This window comes from Lissotriton helveticus, chromosome 10 (assembly GCF_964261635.1).
Source record: "Lissotriton helveticus chromosome 10, aLisHel1.1, whole genome shotgun sequence".
Classification (NCBI taxonomy): domain Eukaryota; kingdom Metazoa; phylum Chordata; class Amphibia; order Caudata; family Salamandridae; genus Lissotriton; species Lissotriton helveticus.
The window spans coordinates 142,367,808-142,391,978 of NC_136071.1; the positions used below are offsets into that span (position 1 = coordinate 142,367,808).

Genomic DNA, 24,171 nt, shown 5'->3' on the forward strand with positions numbered 1-24,171 from the left:
GGCGCTAGTTTTTACTGCAGTATGAACTTAGTTCTCCGTATGTAATTTGGTTGTACTGTGTTGGCAGTGTCGGAGCAAGATTCCCTACATTCCCCACCTTGCAAGCGTTAACCCACTCTAGTTTGAAAAGTACCTCTGTATAGGTTATGAAGAAACCTTTTGATAACATCTATGTTCAGACTATTAAGACGGGTACATTTTGTTTAACTGTAAACCTTTTAGTTCTGTGCTGGTGATACGATACGTTCAACTCGAGAAAGCTTTAGGCTAACCCGTTCAACACCCATTCAATTATTAATTTCCAAATAAGTCACTTATGCGCAAGCATCTACTTTTGACAACAGAAGAATTAGTGAAGTCACTAACACCCTGGTCAGTGTGCATTGTTGTGTTTATTTGCTAGGGACTTTTGGCCTTTTCCTTTAGGTTACTGCTACTAAAGTGTACCAATACCATCCTAAGGATGGCCTCTGCCTAGTCTGCCATGAGGGTCGAAATTATGCTCATTTCAAAAATCGGACTGTCCTTTTTCTACTGATCGGACCACTACATTCCTGCATTTAAGTATATTAAGGTAAAGGCTCATATCAAGGTGATGGACAGCCATTATTAATACCAGCGTTGAAGTGTTTACCCACACAACTTGCCATAACATAGCACTGCACCATTCACTTTGCTTACACTGTAGCACCTTGCATATCAACAGTGTCTTGATAGTAATATATTTGATGTATGATTTATTTAAATACTCAAAATCAAATACAATGCTGTGTTTGTATCACTTATACGGTTTATGAATATCAGTTGGATATCAAACCACTCCAGGATCATTCAGTTTCTCTTCATGCTTGTTTGAGAGTACCTCCCAAAGGAACCATTAGTTTCTCTATTGTTAAGTTGCCCTAATTCACATGGTTAATGGGCCAGCCTCATTTATGTGTGTTGAACCTGAAGTATAGTTCTGCAGGGTCACACTGTCACACTCACTCTTATACAGCTGCCATCCTTTCTCAGCGCCAAGAAACCGCCTGGTGAACGTGCGCTCTACAAATTACTTTTAACATAACATAACACTGTGCCTTCAGATCCGGAAATATTTTGAAAGCCTGTTCCACCCATCTGGTCAAGTCAGGAGTTTGTATTGACCGAGATTACTTTAAGACCCTAAAGAACACATGACTGACTACAGTACCCTCTGAGAGGTAGGATGCTATCTTGTCTTCAGATGAGGCTGTGCCACTGTCGGGTGGATTGGGGTTGTCTCTGTAAACCCACAATTTCCTGTGGAAGATCCTTGTGGTCAATGATGTTGACAGGTTTATCAACTGCAAACAAGTCCAAAAAATCCATTCAGCACATCATGTAACTGGGATTTCACAAACTACACCTTAAGATTCATCTTTTGTTGAGCGAGCTCCTATGACCTTTTTAGAGCCAAATTCCACACCAGATAAAGGGGCCTCACATAACTGGTACTACAGGTCTCCAAAATCCTCTTAGTAACACACTATTTAAGTGACCTAGAAGGTTGCTAATGACTCCTGACAGAGGGCCTTCTTTAGGACATGATAGATTCCAGTGTAGTTAGTTTCCTTTACAGTCCACAGCCGTCTTAGACCTATTTGTCCATAGGTCAGGTAGCAGCATTGTCTGGATACAACCTAGGAGGAGGTAGTTTTCGGCAGAAGGGTTAAAGTAGGTTTCTGCGATTTCTATATACTTGCAAGGACTTCTCTGTTTTGTGTCTATTGACTTGTGCCCCCCACACCCTCCTGGGATCAGACTAAACAGGACTGAAAAAAGGATTTTAAAAGTTGATCAATAGTAGGATTTAGGCCCTTGTCGTAAAGTAGCCTGCACATCACGTGCACTGCAGTAGGAAAGAACTCTCTCCAGGCGTCAACACCCTATGCATTGCCTATCAAGCTGCAGTGACTGTAAACATGCTATACTTGAAAGAAATGATCAGCAGCCTTCACTTTAAAAGCGGAGGAGTGGTGATTGGTTAAGATGCACCTCGTGGAAAATAATTCCCTACTGAAATGGAGTCTTCGGATTATTATTTTTTGTAACAAACTACTTTTGAGGGTGCAAAATTCCATACCTGTGAATAGAAACCATAATGAAAGAAAAGTATTCATCCTTCCAATCTTAAGGTCCCACAATTTTAAACAATGCAGGGTGACACTGTATTTCTTAAAGGCCCTCCCAGATCCGTTTGTTTGCTTCTCCTTAGCCTCATTTTTGTGGGCCTGTATGAGAAAAAGGAAAAGTGGAGGGCTGTTGTCTTAAATCGTGGTAATTAGGATAAAACTAGGCCCCGAGGCTCTATTAAGTGCCCATTAGTTTTTTTTCTTTTTTAACTGCTTTTTAAATGGTTTTATGATTCTATTTTTATCATGTGTACGGTAATTTGATGAACTCGTTTTCAGATTTCTAAATTATTGAATGTATACATGGTTTTATAAGTTGCTGTTGAATATTTTGTATCAATTTGTGCCTTTATGATCGGTTTGAAAAGAACGAATAGTTTTGTGAAAGAAAAACTTAATATCTGATTAACTCTGGGGAAGTTTGCTGTAACCTGGTCATCAAAACTGGTCTGTTTTGACTGTTTATTAAGTGTGTGAAAAACCTGTGGTTTACTGTTGTTGAGCACAATATTCTGTATTTGAATTAAATAGTGCAAGTAAAAGAAGTCTGTATCCAAAATGTTCCTTGAGAAAGAATCTTGCAGACATAAAACAGTTCTAATTTTTTGTCCAATTTAGAAGAGCACCGCTTGCCAGCTGGCTTTTCTTTTCACAATATGGAATATTAAACAAGCATTGAAAATGTACATCAAGACTCGGCGTCTGTATACAAAGACAATAAGAGAGTTATCCAGTATTTCCATTTGGATTGGAATGATTTATAAAGCGGTGCTCTTCTAAATTGGACAAAAAATTGACACTTTACCCCAGGTTTGGGTGGTGCTCTTAGGACAGAGGGCATTTAGAAATAGCACGCTAATGGTCGGAAACTAATTTGTTTGGTAAACATAGGATTGGTGACTTGCTTTTTGCTGATAGGTCCACTGTCCAAGGTGGTGTTGTATAAATAAAACAGTTCTACTCTCATTTTCTATTGAAATTTCCAATCAAATGAATGTATTTACTCGAACTCTCAATGTTTTTACTATTTGGCAATGTCTCACAATTTGAATACACTGGATGGAATAAAACCAAGAGGTGTCCTTAAAATATCATTTGAAAGTATAAGGAAAACAAATAATTGAACGTTTACTATCTCGAAAATAAGGACATGAACATAATCATAATAACAAGGTGGAAGTGACCGAGATAGTCTGGCTCATGATCTTCAGAGATTTACAGTCTCAAGCCAAGAGCACCGCGATGACAACAGTGCTTATTAACCTGGGCATCCGCTTTGATGTCCCAGAGCTGGACGGTGGAAATGCCATCGAGTTGGTTCTGTCAGAATGACAAACTGAGCGTTTGTAGGTGGTAGCAAGTTCCCCAAACAGCGCCGGGGTCGCTCATGTGCTCCAGAGCCTTCATGGGTTCACAGTGCAAGAAAGCTGCATTAAGTTTCAGGGCAGTACCTGCCAAGCTGCAAAAAGTATATGTACGGTTGAACTTATCTCTTGCAAGAATGGTTCGTGAACGTGTGTATTCGTTGTAGCATGATTCAGTGTAGGACCCGGACTGCCACCCGTGAAAGACTTGGAACTATTTTATTCGTAAGTAGCATGTACAAGAGCGAACGCGAATTATCAATTATAGGGATTAATCAGATGGCGCCTACATCGCTTGGTCTCTGTAGAATAAAAAAAAAATGTATTTCTGCAAAGTAAATGAAAATGGCGTCCCCACCGTGGAAAACTAGCTTAAAACAAAACCATACCGGACATCCCGACAGATCTTCTTGTGATCAAGTTCCCCATTGATCGACCTTTAGTCAGTATGCGTCACTACAGCTGTAGGGATTGGCATCGTCGTAAATAAAGATCTATGTTGTGGTTTTCTTGTTTTTTAGCCTGTTTTCTTAGCCAAACATACATTGACTTGTGTGCATTACTAAATTGCCTTTCGTATGTGAACAGGGGGTAAAGAGACGGTTTGTCTTTAAAGAGGGGGAAACGTGTGGCTCGTGTGCGAGCCGAGGTAGTCTGCAGCAGACCTGCGCTGAGACGCTATTTTACCTGTCTGCTTCCCGCCGTGGCTTGCCTCTGCGTTTCGTCCCGTATCTCCTCAGTTGAACGAGCTATGGTGACTTTAAACCCCTCTTCCCATTTCAGCGACCCACTTCCTGTATATTTCCAGCAGCCAGTGGCAGGCTACGGCGGCCGACGTCCGTGACGTCACCCTGTCTCTGCCGGAGAGCTGCGTGGGTTTGTGTACAGACGCGACGACCCTTCCTTTGCTGAGGGGGAGGAGTTTATTACTTCAGAGGCGTGGAGAGCATGACGGGACATGTAATATGCGAGTCATGAGGAAGAGGACCTGCATCTTGTTACGGGTGGGAGGAGCCGTACAGCAAACATGTGACTCCCTGACTCGTGGATGAGGAAGCGTGACCAGAAAGGCAGTTTAAGGTCTCGCCGTGTTCCGTCATACTGTGCTGAATAATGTACGCAATTGAACATTTCTGGTGTTCGTTAAATTGTGAACAGGTGCTCTATGTAGTCTTCTATATCAAATTATGATTTCAGAACTAGTATCGGAATGCAAAGATAAAACCCTAACTTTGGCACCTCGAGTAATGGACTTGTAAACCGCATCTTTTCGTCTCAGAGCACTGTGACGCATAGCCTATTATTTCTGGCGGTCTGTGTCACTGTGCCCACTGTTTTTAAAAGCTGAACTCGCCGGCGTCAATCCGCTAGGGATGGCTCGGTGGAGGTGAGGAATAAGGTGTAAATAAATTGGCATTCAAACATTGTATCGATTTTATTTTTGTGATAAGAGTGGTGCCCTACCACACGCTAAACAGTCCCAGGCGCCAGGGGCGGCCTTGGGCATGTGCAAGCTGTGCACCTGCACAGGGCCACCAAACCCCAGAGGGCGCCCGCGCCAATATATATCCTTAATATAATAATCCTCTGAGGATGGATACATATTTGTGTGGCGGCCTCTGGCAGGGATTTGGCAGCCTCCGGCTCAGTTCCACTTCCAAACACCCTGACCCGGCCCCCTCCCCCCCCCCTTTTTACTGGCCTCCGCGCCTGCGTTCCTCCTGGTTCCTGAGCTCCGGGGGGCTCCGCCCGGACCCCCTCTTCCGGGGCCCCCTACCTACGCTCCCGGCCCAGGGCCGCCATGAGCCTAGAGCCGCCCCTGCAGGTGCTTAAAGTGGTATCACAGCCACCAGGTAGGCTGGTGTGGAGTAACCGAATAGGCGACCAGTGGTTGTGATGTTCTTACTTTTTGTTTCTATCCTAGGGCTAAATACTTGTCTGGTCTCTATATGTTGGGTTGTGACTGAGCATGCACGTTAGAATGTATGGGGACTGATAGCAACCATACTCCCAAGTATGGGAGGACTATGGCTCATGTGTCCATTTGAAACAGCGAGTTAGCATTTCGGTATGCTAAATGTGGCATATCACAAGATGACCGCTTCTTCATGTGCGATGCAATGAGAGTTTGGGGATAAATAACAATTGACAGCAGCTGGCTTATATGCAGCTTCCGAAAAATAAGTTGTTGTGCCGCAACTAAATAACCTTGTCTTTTAGTTGCAGGTTGTATAATTTCTGGACCAACTACTAAGCATTCATGTTTTGCGTTATTGAAACAGTCATTTGTGAATGGAATTTAGGTGACTGACATCTTTGTGTTCAGAGCTATTGACTTAAAGATGAGTATCAATCGCATCTAAGATGACTCGGGTCATTAGCTCTAATGTATGTCTCAAGAGGTACATATAAACATTGAAAAAAGAGATGAGATTCGATGTATGCCGGGCAGAATAATAATACTGGAATGGATGGTCACGTTGTGCATTAGGGCTGACTAAATTATATGGTCATGTAAAGAAGTTAAGTGGCACATCTATGACAGTATCTGCTTTGACATGTCAATGCAAAATGGAGTCCAGTCCTATGTTGAAAGCAAAATGTACAATGCCAGCAGACCTTATTCAAATTGGTATCCACAAGCAATTAATAAATTGATTTTCTACGGAAGCAAAAAAGTGCTAATGTATTGGTATTGGCCTAGGTTTCTCTGAATAAAATAGTCTGCGTAAAACACATACAGTGTTTCCATCAGCAGAAATTAAATGCGAGTACACATTTTTTGTAATAGAAGATGCGCCTTTTCTGTGGTTGCCAGTTACGTTTTAAAACTTACCACCTGTTTCACTTTTATTCTGCATCCACACTATGGAATCTATGGAATAACCTCTTTCCACTGATTGAAAATTGTTTTCCTCTGGGCATATCACTCAACCTCATTAAGTCTAAAATTGTAAATATCTGAACTGCAATTGTGTAATTAAAAATTGTAAATCAACACTTCAGCGCACCATTGCTGCCCAGCTAGATAAACACTTTGTAAATGTCAGTGTGCACAAATAGTTGCTCTTTGGCAAACAGTGTATGAAATGAACATACATTTGCATTTCATGACAAATTTGGAATCATTCATGCCACCCTCTTTTAGTGGTAAATATGTATGTATGGTTATCCAGTATTGGGGTATCTGTCATAGATTCACTTGCTTAGAATCATCCCCGCCGACGAGGTGGGAGTCTCGCTGTAAAATAAAACATAGATATTACAGTCATAATAACAGTATACTATAGGCTATAGTAGATAGCAAAGTCACTACATTAGCCTATCTTAGTATTTTTGCAAAAATAACCAAACCTGGAAAACAGCCAATCAGGCAACAGCACCCTCCTAGAACCTTCCCCACAGAGAGGCAAACCCTCAGATTTTCTACCGCACCTCGTGTGTTAGGGAGTCTCCCTGAGCTCTGCTCAGTTTGTTACTTAACTTTCACTTATTTGAGAGAAAAAATGTCTGATTCTTCCAAGAAAAGCCTGTTTGTAGCCTGTTCTTCATGTGGGCAAAAGAGATTACACTTTGAGGATCCACATAAAGAATGTATCTACTGCCTTTACCCAGCTCACAAGGTCAAGGATTGCAGGATCTGTATAACCTTTCCTGCCAAGAACTTGAAGGATCGTGAAGGACGACTTTTGGTTTGGCTGGAGAAGTTAAAGGCATCGTCTGAGGTGGTATCTGAAGATGAAGGCAGTGTGAGTCTTCAAGCCTCCACCCCTCTGGCCAAGAAGAGGGATAGATCTGGTGATCCACCTGAAAAACAGAGTAAGACCCTGAAGAAATCTCACTCTGAGATTGGTCACTCATCCTCAAAAAAAGAGACGTCTTCTTTGTCTTCTGAGGTGAAATGTGGAGAAAAGGTAAAGATTTCATTGAAAACTACCTCAAAATCCCTTCCTGAGCCTCCGTCGACATCTAAAACAGCTTCGTCGACGAGAAAATCTCCTCTTTAAGAGGACCTCAAGAATCATTCCATCAGGAACCTATGGTTCAGATGCCTGCAGCTTTGCTACAAGACCTTTCAGCAATGTTGAAGGACTATAATACTCGTTTTCCTCCAGTCGCAGTTCCGGATGGAGTTCCTGTACCTACAGAGGTGCAGCCTGCGACCCCTACTACCCTTGTCTCAGAGCCTCAGGTGGCTTTGCCTTCACAATTCCTTCAGGGTGATGACGGATACACGGTGGCTGAAGAAGGAGAAATACCAAATTCGCCCACTACTGTGGATGAATGGGACGAATACCTTATTCCAACACCAGCTTCGCCAGTACCCCAAGCTGTTGACTCCCCTCCTGAGGACATAGGAGGTTTTCACGCTATTATGGAAAGAACAGCCTCGAGGTTCCATCTGTCAATGTCAGTACAAAAGACAGAATGTTTTCTGTATGACTTTAAAGACCAGAACAGAAAATTGACTCGCTCAATTCCAATTATTGATCATATCTGGGAGGAAGGGGTGAAGATAATGAAGACTCCGTTTTCAATTCCGGCGATCCTCCCTAGGGCTGACAAAAAATACAAGGCGCCAGAGGATGCCCCTGCCTGCCTCTCAGGTCATCCTAGACCAGACTCCGTCATCTCTCAAGCGGTGCAGAGAAAGTCTCAGAATCCTCCTGCCCCGATAACAGCTCCACCTGACAAAGATGGTAGGTGCCTTGACAACATCGGCAAACGATTTACCACCATGGCAGACGCTACAGTTCGGGTTACGAATTGTTTAGCAATTTTAGGCAGATACGATCGACAATTATGGTACGACATTTCACCTTATATAGAGTAGCTGCCTGATGATAAGAAAATAGAAGCGAAAAAGATTCTCATGGAGGGCGAAAGAGCTGCTTCTGAAGTCATTGATATCTCTATGGATATAGCTTCTCTGGGGTTTCGTCAACTTGCCGGAGCAGCTACCCTTAGACGTCAGGGCTGGCTGAAATCCACTAACTTTCGCCCTGAAGTCGAAACAAAAATTCTGGACATGCCCTTTGACGGCAATTTATTATTTGGTAAACACATCGATGAGGAATTGTAAGAAATAAAAAATTACACTGATACTGCTAGCGCGTTGGGTACCTTGCAGTATAGAAAAACACCTTTTTAAGGAGAAAGAGGCAGAGGCTCATACACCTTTTGTAGAGGTTACCAGAAGTACCAGCAACAGGGTGGCCAAGGTCGTTATGGATACCATCAACAACAGCAGCAACAGTCCTATAGAAATCCCCCGGCGTCCGCTTATAGGCAACAGGGCAGGAAACGTCAACCTCAGGGCAGAGATTCTGCCAGAAAACATTGACAATCTTATTGCACCTGCACCAGATATGCCACAAGTATACAACATTTCAAAAATTTCCCAACATCTCAAAAATTGGAGCGAATTAACCACAGACAAGTGGGTACTGGAAACAATAAAATTTGGTCACACCCTGGAATTTCCCAAATTTCCCCCTCCTCATCCACCTCTGAAGAAAAACCCACCGCATCTTGCTCTACTCAAAAAGGAGGTGAAAGCTATGTTGTCAAAGGAAGCGATAGAAAAGGTACCACGCTCTCAAACAGGGAAGGGATTTTATTCTCGCTTTTTTCTAATAAAGAAAAAATCTGGGGATTGGAGACCAATCTTGGATTTGAGAATGCTGAACAAATACCTTCAGAAAAAATTTTTCCGCATGGTAACACTCCAGGAAATCCTCCAACTTCTAGATCATGCGGACTTCAAGACATTAGATCTTCAAGATGCGTATTTCCACATCACAATTCATCCCAAACATCGAAAGTTCCTAAGATTTACTGTGGCAGGTGCACATTTCCAAATCAAAGTTCTTCCATTTGGCCTGCGCTCAGCTCCAAGAATCTTCACCAAATTTCTGGCTCCTGTAGCAGCTCACCTCAGGCTGCAAGGCAGCCAATTATTCCCTTATCTGGACGACTGGCTGATAAAGGCTCCATCCTTTCTTCAGGCTTCTCTCGCAACAGCAAAATGCCTGGAAGTTTTTCGCTCTCCAGGCCTCTCCCTAAACGTCAAGCCTCTATCCTTCCCAAGTAATCCAATTTCTGGGGGCAAAACTAGACACTGTTCAGGACAAAGCATTCTTGTCCAAAGAAAGAATATCTCGCCTCATTTCTCTGGCATCAGACCTCCTAAAAAGAAAGTTCGCTTCAGTGAGACTGATCAAATCTTTCCTGGGGATTTTATCATCGGCAATTCTGCTAGTGCCTCATGCGCGGCTGAAAATGAGACCAATTCAGGAGGAGCTGGACAATCGGAGGCTCCAAATCTCGGGTTCGTTCGACGACCTAGTTCAAGTAACTCCAGTTATGAAAGAAACTCTTTCTTGGTGGAGGTTTTCCAAAAATGTCTCAGTAGGGCTCAATTATCAGCCTCCAATTCCGGATTTCATCCTCACTACTGATGCTTCCCTAGAAGGTTGGGGTGCCCATCTTGAGGATCTCAGCATAAGAGGAAGATGGTCTACAGCAATGGCAAAGATGCACATCAACTTTTTAGAACTTCGAGCCATTTTCCTGGCTCTGCAGTCTTTTCTGCCAAGACTCCAAGGGTCTACAGTTCTCATCAGAACCAACAACACCACTTGCATGCAATATTTAAACAAGCAAGGGGGTACCAGATCTCACATTCTGTCCCAAGAGGCTCAAAACATCTGGAAATGGCTTCTCTTGCACAATATTGCAATAAAGGTGGAACATCTTCCAGGAGTCCAGAACACCTTAGCAGACACTCTCAGCAGGACGACGAAATCCTGCCACGAATGGGAACTGAATCGAATGATTCTGGAAAAAGTCTTTCAGAAGTGGGGCAAGCCGAATCTGGATGTCTTTGCCTCCAGGAACAATCGGAAGTGCCTTTTCTTCGCAAGTTGGGAACCGGAGAAGGGCTCCTGGGGAAACGCTTTCATGATGAGATGGACAGGAATTTTTGCTTACGCATTCCCTCCTTTTCCCCTGATCCCGAGACTTCTGCGCAAGATCAAAAGGGAACCATGCTGCATGATTCTAATTCAGTGTTCTTCAATCTGTGGGGCGCGCCCCCCTAGGGGGCGCGACACCTTCCCAGGGGGGGCGCGCACTTCACTTCAATCTCACCTTTGTTCCCTGTGTCACTCCGTCCCTGCAAGTCTTCTTGGAGGATTTTGTGGAAGGGGGAGGGAGGGGGATCGATGGGGCACGACATGCCCGTTCTTTTGTCTTGTTAACTCTCCCAGGAGGGGGTTAATTCACCCAGCTGAAATGCTTCAGCTGCAGTGGGAGGCGAGGGGTCTCCTATTCTAAAACCGAAAGCGTGTCTGTTGGTTTGCTTTCGGTTTTAGCAGAGGAGACCCCTCGCCTCCCACTGCAGCTGAAACATTTCAGCTCAGTGAATTACCCCCCTCCTGGGAGAGTTAGCTCTTCGCAGAACGACAAAGTTTCTAGAGTTCGAGTCTCGGCAAAGAAGCTGAACATCCTGTGATTCTGGGTAAATCACTTAATCTCCCCATGCCTAACAAAACAACACATGAGGGAACGCAGCAATATCATTAAAAAAATTTAACTTTTGTTCTTTTTTTTTGTTGTTCTTGCTAGATTTGGGAAGTGCGGAAATTGAAGTGTTAGTCTGACGAAGGCATCCAAGATGGTTTCCAAAAATGAAGACCATGCACTGGTGCGATTCCTGCTATCTGGCCATAAATACTCTGAAAAGACCCAGATGGCAACACATGAAGTGCCGCCATTAGTTTCCCATGTGTAATGTGCACATCACAAATAATAAAACCATCAAATAAAAAACAAATCCAACAGCCCGTTTGTGGCAAAACCGCAAAGTGAGCATATTTCGTTCGTAGGGGCTTTGAATTCATATTATTTTAAGTGCTAAGACGGTCAGTAAATTCATCTGGATGCTAAAGCTGGGGACTGGGAAGAATATACACAGTGGTTAAGGTGGTTTAAGTGCTTGACAGAAGAGCCCAATGCAAGGACACGGGTCAAGCAAAACATGCCAGGATCTCCAGTCCTGAAGTAGAGCCAACATTTAGGAACCCGTTTTTGGTCTTCCTACCAACTGGTGACACTTTTGACATGACGCATAGGATTGGAGGCATTTAGAAACAAGCATTGGGTAGCATCATTATGCTGTCATTAGAGAGGGCAGGTTTGGTAATATAAAACATCAAAGTAGGACTTACTGGCCTAGTCAGTACAAGCAATAAACATAAAAGTTTACTTCTTTGTTTGTTGTTAATGTTTTGTGGACGATAGACAAGCCAACACACTGACCCAATAGACACGCCTGTGAATGTGACTACACGTTTGTGTTCACAGGTGTACGTCCTCCACACCGGGTAGTGTAAGATGAGTTTCAGTGAGGGCTCAGTGATATTTTTTATTATCCTGCACACCTCAAGTACGCCTTGGCGATAGAAAAAAAAATGGGGCACAGAAGTGTTTGTATCGGGCATCAGTCGGCACGGCAGGCTAGAAATTATACGCTCGGTCGAGAACGTTCCAGGGCTGCCTGAGAGCATTCCAGTCGCACAACAGCAAAACAACGTCATTGTGTGATTTTCAAAATCAGCCAAAATACCTGTCTGCTATACTGCCCTCGTTTCTCAATTTCCTGCATAAGCAGTGCACTGCTCCTTACATCGAAATCAGACATTGCGGTTTGTTTTTAGCGTTGCATCATTTGTGAAACAATACACGCTCATTGCTTATGCAACGTCGACACTGTGTTTTGCAGACTGCTGCGAGCTGTAAGTAAGCTGTAGATTGGCCTTATTATGCACACATTTTATCTTGGAAAGTGGTGTTTTGAACTGTGTAATAAGCCTCTGTCATTTCACCACACCTACCCACTCACAAACCTGCAGTTTACTAAACACTCTTATTGTATTGAATGTTATTAGCTGAATATGCCCTGAATGTGCGCGTGGCGGTCGAGTCCAGAAATTTCTGTGTGGTGGTGGGGGCCCAACATCTAAAAAAATTCAGCTGGGGGGGCTCAACCTACAAAAGTTTGAAGACCTCTGTTCTAATTGCACTGAAATTACCACGTCAGCACTGGTTCACAGAACTTCTCCTCAAGTGCAAGCCATTCTGCCTTCCAATACTACCGAATCTGTTGTCTATGAGCGATGGCCAGATTATTCATCCTTGTCCAGCTCAACTACAGCTCCATGCTTGGTTTCTGGATTCACAGACTTCAAGGATATAGACTTACCTCAATACTGCAGAGACATTCTGAATAGAGCAAGGGCCCCTTCTACATTACAAACCTATGCCTTAAAATGGAAGAGATTCTGTTGCTGGTGCAGCAACAACAACTTACATCCGCTGGAATGTTCTCCCGATAGGGTTCTACCTTATTTATTGTCATTCTCTAAGTCTGGTCTCAAGTTTGCTTCTGTTAAATTGCATCTGGTCGCAATTTCTACATATAGACGATCCTCAGGGGCGGCATCACTTTGTTCCAATCGTCTCATTAAGCAGTTCCTGAAGGGCCTTTTCAGAACTTTCCCACCTATTAGAGCTCCTCCTCCGGAATGGAGACTAAATCTGGTGCTACAACAACTGATGGATCATCCATTTGAACCTATTCATAAAGCAGATTTAAAATATCTCTCATAGAAGACGGCTCTCCTGTTGGCGCTCACCTCTTTTCGACGTGTCAGTGAAATACAGGCGTTCACTATAAGACAACCATATTTGAAGTTTACCAATGTTTATGTCCTTTTAAGAACGAATCCAATGTTCATACCTAAGGTTCCTACTTCATTTCATCTCAACGAAACTGTGATATTACGGACTTTCTTTCCCAATCCGTCTTCCTCGGCGGAAACATCTTTACATACTTTGGATGTAAAAAGATGCTTGAAGTTTTACATATCTCGGACTGTGTCCATCAGAAAATCTGACCAGTTATTTCTCTCTTATGGTGGTCACAAGCCAGGATCAGCAGTATTGAAGGCTACTATCTCAAGGTGGATTGCATCCACTATCCAATTCTGCCATTGCAAGGCCGGCCATCCGTTGTCAAATAAGCCTAAAGCTCATTCTACCAGAGCAGTGTCCTCCTCAATGGCACTGTTCGCTGGTGTGGCTTTGAATAAAATGTGCCGTGCTGCAACCTGGAAAAGTGTGCACACTTTCACTCTGCATTATTACCCGGATCTGGCAACAGAGGCTGTGTCGGCTGTTGGTCAAGCAGTACTACGAAACCTTTTTAGATAAGGTAAGCCTTATGATAAGTATATTATTTCTGCTATTATAAAAATTCTTTATTGCATATAACCATGGTTATGCATAGGTATGTCTTACTCTTTATTTCAATACAGATATGTATAATTATATATATTTATATATATATTTTGCACTGGTTTGACGTGGTGTATTTAGATTTTTTCTTATGATACCCACCATCCACTATGCATCTATGTATTATTTACTGCTAGCTACTCTGATTCTAAGCCTGTGAATCTATGAAAGATACCCCAATACTGGATAAGAAAACAAGTTACTTACCTGTAACTTCAGTTATCCAGTATTGGTATCTTTCATAGATTCACATGCGACCCACCCTCCTCCCCGGAGTGGCTTACCTTATCATTATGGCATACTTACTGTCACTTGTGCTACAAAATCTGAGGGTTTGCCTCTCTGTGGGGAAGGTTCTAGGAGGGTGCTGTTGCCTGTTCGGCTGGTTTCCAAGTTTGGTTCTTTTTGCAAAACGACTAAGATAGGCTAATGTAGTGACTTTGCTATCTACTATAGCCTATAGTATAATGTTATTATGACTGTAATATATATGTTTTATTGTACCGCGAGACTCTCACCTCGTCGTGTGGAAAACACTGTGGACACAATTTGTGTAATTCTAGTGGTCGTGGATGTCTGGCATATATGGAACCTACTCTGGGATAGTACAATGGGAGGTGTGAAGTGAAATAACAAATTCACCTACATCAATAAAAAGAGTTGACCATTAACTTTCATACAAATTGCATGCGTCTAATCAGTTTACCAGCTCTAATAGAATTGCATAATATACAACTAACTGCAACACTTACAATTAACACTACAAACTAGTATACTACCTGTCCCCAAAGCACTTCAGTACCTCATCTGAAGTAGTTAGCATTATATATCGACTAATGTACTCACTTCTGTACATTATGAGGATATTGCAAGTCTCCAGAGAGTTCCATAACCAAATGGGGAAACTAGGCCAAATGCAGAGTTCCTTCATAAGGTTTTAGAACTCCAGGGTGACTTGCAATTTCCTTATCATGTATGACAGGAGGTACTTTACCCCTTATAATACATGGTCACGTCAAAACCTTTCCCTTAAACCACCTAAATGCTTGATATGTAGCTCTTTCATATGAAATAAAAAGCATGATTGCAAACATGAAGCTTTAAAATATAATCTCTTGCACAAAATTAAATACTTTAAGCCTTGCTGTTTGTTTCATGAAGATATTAGAAGCAGTTTAATATAAGTTTTTTTTAATAAAAAAAAGTGCAGTAGCTCAGAATGTGTAAAAACATGCATAAAGGTTCTAACTTTTCTATAATTACTGAAGGAGTTAAAAAAAACTCACATTGCCATAAATACCTCCTTTCTGGTAGTCACTCTACAGTTAGAAAAACAGAGTAGAGCATAAGAAAAGCCACATTTCATTGTCGTTCTGCAAACAGCTGCTTAATTTATGTTCTGTTACAGGACCTGCCTTTCCACTCGGTTGCTGGCTCTTGCAGCAGGCTTTGTGAAGTCGGAACTCAACTGTAGTACATTATTACAGTGGAGTTCTAACGGCTTTTCTTTATAATCGACAACTCGCCACTAGGTGCGTTAAAAGATGCAGATTATAAAGAATTTAGAGACAGGTTTTTAAGTAAGATTTGCAGAATCCCATGTATTATATAAGTATGCAGTACAATCCATAGCTGCAGTTGGTCACACAGTTGAAGTGACACTCATTTGAGGGAAGCCAGGGCTCAAATGTTGCCACAGAATTGGAGTTACATAATTAGGTAAAATGCCCAGTCTCTCAAGCAAGACCACTAATCCACTCTACAAGCCAAAGTGAGATGGAACCATCTTTTAAGTGCTAGTCATTTGACTTCCAACCATTGCACTCCCAGTCACTTAAAAGAGCAGTACGAACATTTTAATCTTTAAAAAACACATTCTGACAGATTACTTATAAATAAACCAACTGCCTTCTGTGAAAGGCAGTTTTAAATAGTTTGGCACCAGTTTCTGCCTTCCCAGGCAGTTTAAGTAAAGTCCAACGCTAGTGACTATATTCCTCGCAAAAAAAATCTTGGCTTTGGCAACTGGAATCTTTTTAATATCTGCAATCTAATGTTTACTATGAAGTTGAGTTGGCTAAGTGTGCAGATTGATATGCGTCTGTGAAGTCTATTGTCTGCATGAGGGGTATTTGTTTTGAGCAGGCAAATTTGTGCTCTAAATGTTGCCTGCTACATCTGAAGCGGTGGCCGTAGGAACCTTTGAAGAGATTTGCAACATTTGTACACCCACCAGTTCAGTTATTGAAATTCACTATCCCCGCTTTCTGATTTGGATGTACACCCTGGTATGCAGTGCTAATGGTAGAGCGACAGCTCTAAGGTTGGGGGCTCTGGACTGTCAAATGGGAGTTTAGAGAATTGGTGCTCAGTTGCCTGATGGCTGTGCATCTGACTTCTGTATGCAGGGTGACTGTCTTTACTGTCTGTTGGGACTGTCTGGAGCTTGAGGTCAAGGATGTGGGGCATATATTCTGAACCTAACAACCAATCATCACTATATTCTTCAGTTCAAGGGCATGTTCTGTAGAATGGTTTGGTCTGAGTGCCTTTGAATGTTCTATGTTTTTGAGTAGCAGTGGTTTGGTCCATGACAGTACTTTACTTTATGTATGTATTTAGTATGATTTATAGAACATGAACCTAGCTTCAGAGCAACATTGCTTATTACAGTGGTAGGGGTACAAAGAAGGATTGTTAACTAGATAAATGGCAAAATAGACCATTGAGTTTTGCTCTGTTTAGAACAGGATTGTGTGACGCATCATGGCAAAGGCAGTAAAGCTACTGAGGAGGAGAAGATTTCCAACCAAAGGGTAGTAAGGTATTTCTGCGCAATGTCTGATGGTTTAAGTGTTACTCTATGAATAATTTTGTAATCTGCTACTAAGGGAGTCCAGACAGTCACCACCCTATACTGCCAAGTTGCAATTTATGAAAATTGCAATAATAAAATCTCAATTTGGTAGGTCCCCCTGAGCAAAAAATATATAACCCTTCTTGTGTCGTTTCACAATTCTTCAGAAATTAGACAGTTCAGCCAATAATAAATGTCCAGAATAGAGTATCCGTGATCTTTAATTTTTCTTCAGTTCTTTTTCTTCACATGAACTCATGAGACAATATTCTTCACACAAATGTATCTTTAGATCTCCACACAACAGCCAACATGCATGTTTCGTCTTTGGTGCATCACCACCATAAAGACTTCCTCGGGGCTAGAGCAACTATCTGTAGTTCAATAATTTCCTTAATAAGTATTTAAGGCGAGTAAGCACAGCTTAAATGTAACTCTAAACGAAGCATATTATTAATTTCCTCATATGATTATCTTCACACATATTAGTGTTGTTCTCCTGTAGTATAGTCGTGCCTCTCGCCCACGGAAACAAACAAACGTTCCTGTGCAGTCTGAATTGCACACGGAATAATAAACCTGGCATTGTCTTGTACTTGTGGAGATAAAAATCGTAGTCAGTCATCTAGGATTTCGTTTAGGACGAGGTAGTGGTTTAGGTGTAGAATGGCAATTCACCAGAAATTAGCTGAGTTTGCCCACTAGGTGTTTATTTTGCATGTTGTGGTCAGGTTTTATTTTCAGGTCTCTAGTTGCGTATTCTTGTTTCAAATTGATTTATATGACCCTGCTAAACAGGGAATTGTTTGGCAAAGCACACGTTTTGTATGCCATGAATTATAGTTTGGATTTCACATAGGGTTAGCTCAAGTGTTTTCAGTTTAAAAGAAATGTTTTATTGTTTGACCCGTGGAATATGTGGATAAGCAGTAGGAGAATTAGCAGCTTAATTGTGTTGCAGTTGTAAATGTTGGTTTAATATTCTGTGGCAGATGCCCGGACTAGAACGAAAATAAAGAAAGTAACTTTTTTTAGCAGTGGATCTTGTGTCAGTGTGAAAATTTACAGTTATTCTGTGGTAGAGAATCAATGGCAGTGGTGACTAGATAAAGAACTGTTTGTTCTTGCGAATGTAGTGGGGTTTGCTAAAACAAAAATACTATTCTTATTCCCTGTGTAGAATACTGCAGATCTAAACCTGTTAGGTCTTAGGAGTTTCAAGATTCTTCCTATGAAGTAGACTTTAGGTGCAGGCATTGAAGTTGGAAGAATACTAAGAGCACCAGTTGCTTGTGTTTTATTGATTCGCATCTAGGGGAAGAAATTATTGACCGGTTGAGAAAGGTGCTTTTGTGTATCAAATGCAATTGCTAGCACTGCTCATCGATTGTTACATTTTAGAATCCCCCTAGGTTTCCTGATCTTTGGGATATTGTATTTGGCATTAAAACTGGATCAATAGATGGTCACATAAATTAAAAGTGTTCAAAAGAATCTCTTCAAATGTAACTAAACATGTAAAAATGAATCATGTGTAGCCGGCCAAGTTCTGAGTTTTGGTTGGCACCTGGAAAGGAAGATGAGGTAGTGTGTTGCTGTAGTATCCATTTGGTAATTGTTTCAGTAACCAAAGTTTCCTACAGTGATCGGTTGAAAAGGGTTGAGCATTTGGGAGAAAGCCAGGTTTGGGGAAGTTGGGACAGAAAGTTGTGGTCTCTCATAGGGACTGGAAGTTCAGGGCTACGATGCATATTGTGGTGGGGGATTGAGTATGAATAACAAGTTGGTGTGCAAAGGATAGAACACATGCAGTAGATTTTGAAACTCCAGATACCAGGCATTAACATTCTTGATTGTTGAGATGATAGATGCAGTGACCTTGAGAAAGGGTATTGTCTCTTCGTGGCCTTGAAAACTCACAAGGCCAGTTTTGTGTTAGACTTGCTTTGTAAGCTTCTAGGATAGCCATTGCTCTTGTGTTAGTACCCATGTATGGAGGTCGGTGGAAATGTTTAAATGTGTGGTGTTGCACAGATATACTCCGAGGGTACAGCACAGTTCAGTCTTATTTTTAGAATAAAAAACTTGCATAATATAATCTGATAGAAGACCACCATGGATTAGTATGAGAAAACTCTTTAAAATACTAAGAACCCCAAGATGGACATACTGGATTAATCATACTATAAGGACAGAAACACAATAGATGACCACTCGAATTTCTTTAATGTTCTAAGTATTTTATTTGTTTTAATAGAAAACATACAAGCAAATATCATTGCGATACAGGTAGAGGTTGCCCGCCGAATCAATAATGGAAAGCATATACTATACAAATTACATAAAGAGAGTTGTGAGTCTGCTTACAGTCATGTGCGATACCAATGAGGTTTAGGGATGCGAGTAAATCAAGCGAGAACAATTACATACAAGTTACAAATATGAGGACACTGTGGCCCTGGGTACACTCATAAGATCGACCACTATAGAGAGTCTAGAAGAATTGCATGCTTAGTAGCTATTGAGTATGTGTGTAATAATGATGTATCGCCTTGGTCGTTAAGCGAAACAAATGTGAGAGAACTGGTGCGGGGGGGAGGTTGAGTGGTACATCTGAGACATGGGAGTGCTATCATGGGGTAGCTCAGAGTTATGGGTATTTATTTATTTATAAAGTTTTATATAGCGCGAACATAACCACCGAGGGTATCAGAGCGCTTTACAGATGATGCAGCAAGGAAGGGTATAGGCAAACATGCAGTCAACAGAGCGAAATGTACAAAAGATTATTAAAAATGTCAAACAGTCATGTGAGCAAAACATCTGGGCTACAAACCGCAGCTCAGGACCCCAGGTCAAGTGGGGAAGGCGGGCTGAGTCTGATATTTCTTCATCAAGAGTCCTTTAACTTCCATTTTGAAGTGGCCATTGGAAGGGATCACCCTGACTTCAGGGGGGAGAGAGTTCCAGATCCTCGGCGCCATGTCTGAGAATGCACAATTGTAAGTCCTTTTATTCTTGAATTTTTGTGGTTTGAGTAGGAGGGTGCTGGCACTTCTGGAGGCTCTTGTACTACAAGAGAGCTCAAGTTTCTGAGCGAGGTTAAGCAGGGACTTGAAGTGGATGGCGTTGTGTGCCATACATGCAATTTTTAACTGTATCCGAGCTTCATATGGGAGTCACTTCAGGGCCAGCACGTCCAGAGAGATGTGGTTGTATTTTTTAGAACCCGTTAAGATCCTAGCAGGAGACTTGAGGGTCACCCTAAGAGGAGCTGTTTTTGCTCTGGGCAAGCCACAAAGTGTTGCGCCTACCATAGTCCAGCTTTGCGATCACTAATGCTTGCACTGCAACTTTTAGGTCATGAGCAGGGAGAAAGGGTTTGAGCTTCCTTAGGATGCTGAGATGGAAATTTGCTCCTTTAGTGAGGGAGCTGATGTGCTTTTGCATGTTTAGATTTTTGTCTAATATAGTACCAAGCGAGGATGCCGAGTCCACGAGGTGAGGTCTACAGTTGAGAGCAGTATGCTGATTTAACCATTGCTCCATGACCGGGGATTGCTTCTGGGGTGAGATTAGGAGGAATTCTGTTTTTAGGGCATTTAGCTTCAGGTGGTTCCGTGTCAGCCAACTTTGTGTTTCCAGCAAGACTGATTTGAGGGTCTGAATGTCCTCAGGGGAGGTGATCTTTAAATAAAGTTGGGTGGCATCAGCATACATGTGACAGTGAATGCTGGATGATTTCAGAATTTCTGTTAGAGGCTCCAAGAACAAGTTAAAGAGCGTGGGAGAGAGTGCAGAACCTTGTGGTAACCCCTGCGTAACCGGTGCAGGCTGGGACTAGGATTGGTTTGTCTTGAAGCTTTGAGATCTATTCTGGAGGAAAGCAGAGAATCAGTTAAGCACCGGCCCAGATAACCCCATCCTGTGTTCCAGGAGGTGAATTAGGTTGTCGTGTTTGACAGTATCAAATGCTGACGAGAGGTCAAGAAGGATCAGTAGACACGACTCATTGTGGTCCAGCATTCTTAGCGCATCATCGACAATGTGCATTAGTGCAGACTCTGTGCTATGGCCCGGGCTGAAACCAGATTGGCCTTGATCCAGGAGTTTGACATGATCGATGTGGTTGCAGAGTTGGACAAGCACACATTTCTCCAGGAGCTGTGCCAGGGTGGGGATGTTGGAGATTGGGCGAAAGTTATGCAGGTCCGTAGGATCCACTGTTAGTTTCTTAAGAATTGGCGTGACCTTCCCCGATTTTAGGCAGTCTGGAATATCCCCTTGCTGAAGTGATGCATTGACGATCTTCGTCCACAATGTTAGTAAGGAGTATCTAACTTCCTGGAAGAGGTTCGATGGCAGAGGGTCATTGTAATGATTTGAGAGATCAGAGTCGATAGTGTCCTGCGTATAGTGCACTCATCTAGGGTTTGGAACAGGGTACAGGAAGCATTGTTTTTAGGGGGGACGGGCTGCACATGGTCAGAGATAGCAACGCCTAGTGGTGTGTGATAATATAGCTGACAGCTGGTTCTGAATCGGAAGCCAAATTGAGTCCAGAAGTTGACATTCAAAGAACATGTGTTGGTGTGAACCCGGCTCTTGGGTTCAGTTCCAGCATTTGTCATTTTCTCGCAGATTTAACTTGTGCAGTCTGGATGGGGTCCAATGCAGGAGATTCCTTGTATAAGAGAGTGGGGTGATTTTGTAGCATAGAGAAGATTTGCAAATGTTTTGCCAGTTCTAGTCCGTGATGTGATCAAATACATCTGTGTTGAAATGATTATCCAATTTTGTGTAGTATCAAATTTTGTGATGGGTGTGGGTCAGATAAGAACTTATACATTTTTGAGGCAAAATGTTCCGAGTATTGCCATATAGCAAGTTAGGTCAGTAGAGACGGGTGGTTGGTAAAGTTAAGCTTTGATAGCTTTACTTTAATCTTTAGGGAAATGTAAAAGTCTAGTTTGGGGAGGTTGTATGTTTTGGCCAGTACCGAAAAGAGGAACGGATCATTGTTGTTATTGTATAGGTCCCTCATTAGACTGATGCCTTTGGAGGCCCACAAGTGTGAAATATTATCTTTGACTTCTGCATTGATTTTAGGATTGTGCTATAATGATGCCCATCTGGACTTAAGGATAGATTCCGGCAGACTTTTGTCAAGCAGCTTTTGTGCATTTGCAGTGTCTGTAAGTATGTGGTGGGAATGCAGTGGCATACATTTCGACTCTGGAATGTAGGAGGAAGTACTAAATGGGGTACATATGTTGTGTTTTATCTCCAGCCATCGAGGGGTGTTGGGTGTTTCTGGGATTAGCCAGATAGCACCCTGTGCTGCCAGAAAGGCTGATAGGTAGAGGTTCTAAATTCCAGAGGGAAGCTTTTCCTAAGGGCCATGGATGAGATCCTCGCTATTTTATCACTTCAATGGAATTTTGAAGTTATTTGATCAATTTCCTGGAAAAAGGAGGATGAAAGTTTCAGGGGTAGCATTAAAGACACAAAATTCACTATTGGAGTTATCATCAACTTGAGAGTTTGAAGCCTTCCTCACCACAAGATATATTTGGGAGACCGGGAAGACAGCAGGTCTCTAACTTTAGAAATTGTCTGAGATTCATTGTACTGCAGTGTTTCCGTTAGGTCACTGCAGAACCAAATCCCCAGATAGTTAAGACGTTTGGGCTGCCACTTAAATCCTGAATAACCTAAGTGTAAGGGAAAGCACAATTGATTTAGAGGAAAAACCTTGGTTTAGTCCTTATTTAAAGTGTATCCAGGAACCCCTGAAAACTTGTGGATGATGTTGGTGATACTCCAGATTGCATTTTCGATGTCCTCTTAGAAAATAAGGATGTCATCTGTGTATGGTGCGGTTTTATATAGTTTAGGGCTGAATTAAAGACCCTTGATTTCAGGAGCCGCATTGACTAATTTAAGTAAGGGGCCAATAGCCAGTAAGAAGAGCAAGGGGGGTAAGAGGGCATCCCTGTCTTGTACCTTGGTATAGATCGATGTATGTGGTGGCCGTACTGTTTGTCCTAATATTTGCTTTAGGATTCGTACAAAGAGCCATCACCATAGTAATAAATGTGTTGCAGAGGTTATAAGACTCAAGAACTGCGTGAAGAAAAGGTCGAGAGACTTTATCAAAGGCCTTTTAAGCATCAAGTGCGATCGCTGCTGTGGGAAGTGAGGATAGGCGGGCCTTTTCTATTATATCGCATAATGTGTGAATGTTGTCTCTTGCAAGAAAGCCTCTGACAAATTCCATTTGGGAGTTATGAATAGGTTTGGGTATGCAATTTTCTAACCTGTTGGCTAGGTTTTTAGCACACATTTTGGCTTCCATATTTAGAAGTGAAATGGAACAAAAATTCTTGGGATCCGAATGATCCTCGCCCTTTTTGGGAATGACCACTATTGTGGTTTCCTAAGCCGTAGCATAGACTTTGCCTTGGAGAGCAAAGTGGTCAAGTGTATTTTTGAGATGCCTGATGACAGAGGTAGTGAATATTTTATAGAAAATTATGGGGGAAGTCCGCAGGGTCAGGTGCCTTCCCAAAACAAATTGATGTTGTTGCTTTAACAATCTTCTCTGTTTTTCTTTTGTCTGATTCATGCACATTCTATCCGCGTTGGAGACTGAAGCAGTAGGGAGGGAGTTAAGGAACTCTAGGCTCTTTGATTTGTCCCATGACATTTGTGGGGTCTAAAGTTTTTCATAAAAATCTTTAAAGAACTCTAGTATCTCTTTGGTTTTAAATTTCCGAGAACCATTTTAGGCTATATTGTGTGTAGTTTCGTTGTTGAAGTTGGTGGTAAGCGTTTTGCCTGCTCTGTTGCGAAATAGAAGTTGTTTAGATTTTTGTGTGTATTCATCGAGGTATGCCTGTTTGCTGAAAATAGAGTTATAAGTATATTTTATTAGTTTGATATCCTTAAATATGGACTTGTTGTTAATGTTTTAATGCTTCCTTCTTATTTTTGATTACAGTGCCTAAAGATGGTAGTGTTCTCTTAATTTCAAAGGTTTTTTTGGACATTCATTTAATGATTTGCCCTCTTATGGCGCATTTGATTGCACTGGGGTGAATGTATGCATTCTGTCCATCAATTGTTGTTTTTGCATTTGTCATACTGAGTGGGACAGGTATGCCCAGACGTGAGTCCCGTGCTCTCCATGCCACTGGACTCGAGCTATTCTGGCGGATGAGGGCTGAAAACCCGAAACCGGTCCTAGGATGCTTTATTCCAGTCCATGGAGGACCTGGCCTGCCAGTTTGGGCTGGACTATTCCCATTGGGAGCAGGGTCAAGACTGATTTGCATGTGGCTATGTCCAAACTGGAATGGCATGGTGAGCAAAAAACTATGGATTTAGGCACAGATCTCTGTACTGGGGTGAATGTATGACATTGTTATGCATTCTG

General features: G+C 42.1%; 2 protein-coding genes across 4 annotated transcripts in view; one reads left to right on the plus strand and one right to left on the minus strand.

The window, feature by feature from the left end:
• Positions 1–4,427, minus strand: part of LOC144786032 (lysosomal alpha-glucosidase-like) — an 828,834-nt gene extending 824,407 nt beyond the window's left edge. Inside the window, exon 1 of the mRNA XM_078664954.1 lies at positions 4,205–4,427. The gene's annotated coding sequence lies outside the window, so the exon portion shown is untranslated. The remainder of the gene's footprint in view (positions 1–4,204) is intronic.
• MAFK (MAF bZIP transcription factor K) overlaps positions 1–24,171 on the plus strand; it is a 198,217-nt gene that overhangs the window by 31,406 nt on the left and 142,640 nt on the right. For 2 of the 3 annotated variants that reach the window (XM_078664958.1, XM_078664960.1), the window contains exon 1: positions 4,504–4,632. The exons of the other annotated variant lie outside the window; for it this stretch is intronic. The gene's annotated coding sequence lies outside the window, so the exon portion shown is untranslated. Of the gene's footprint in view, positions 1–4,503; positions 4,633–24,171 lie in introns of those variants that run through there. 3 annotated transcript variants of the gene reach the window in all.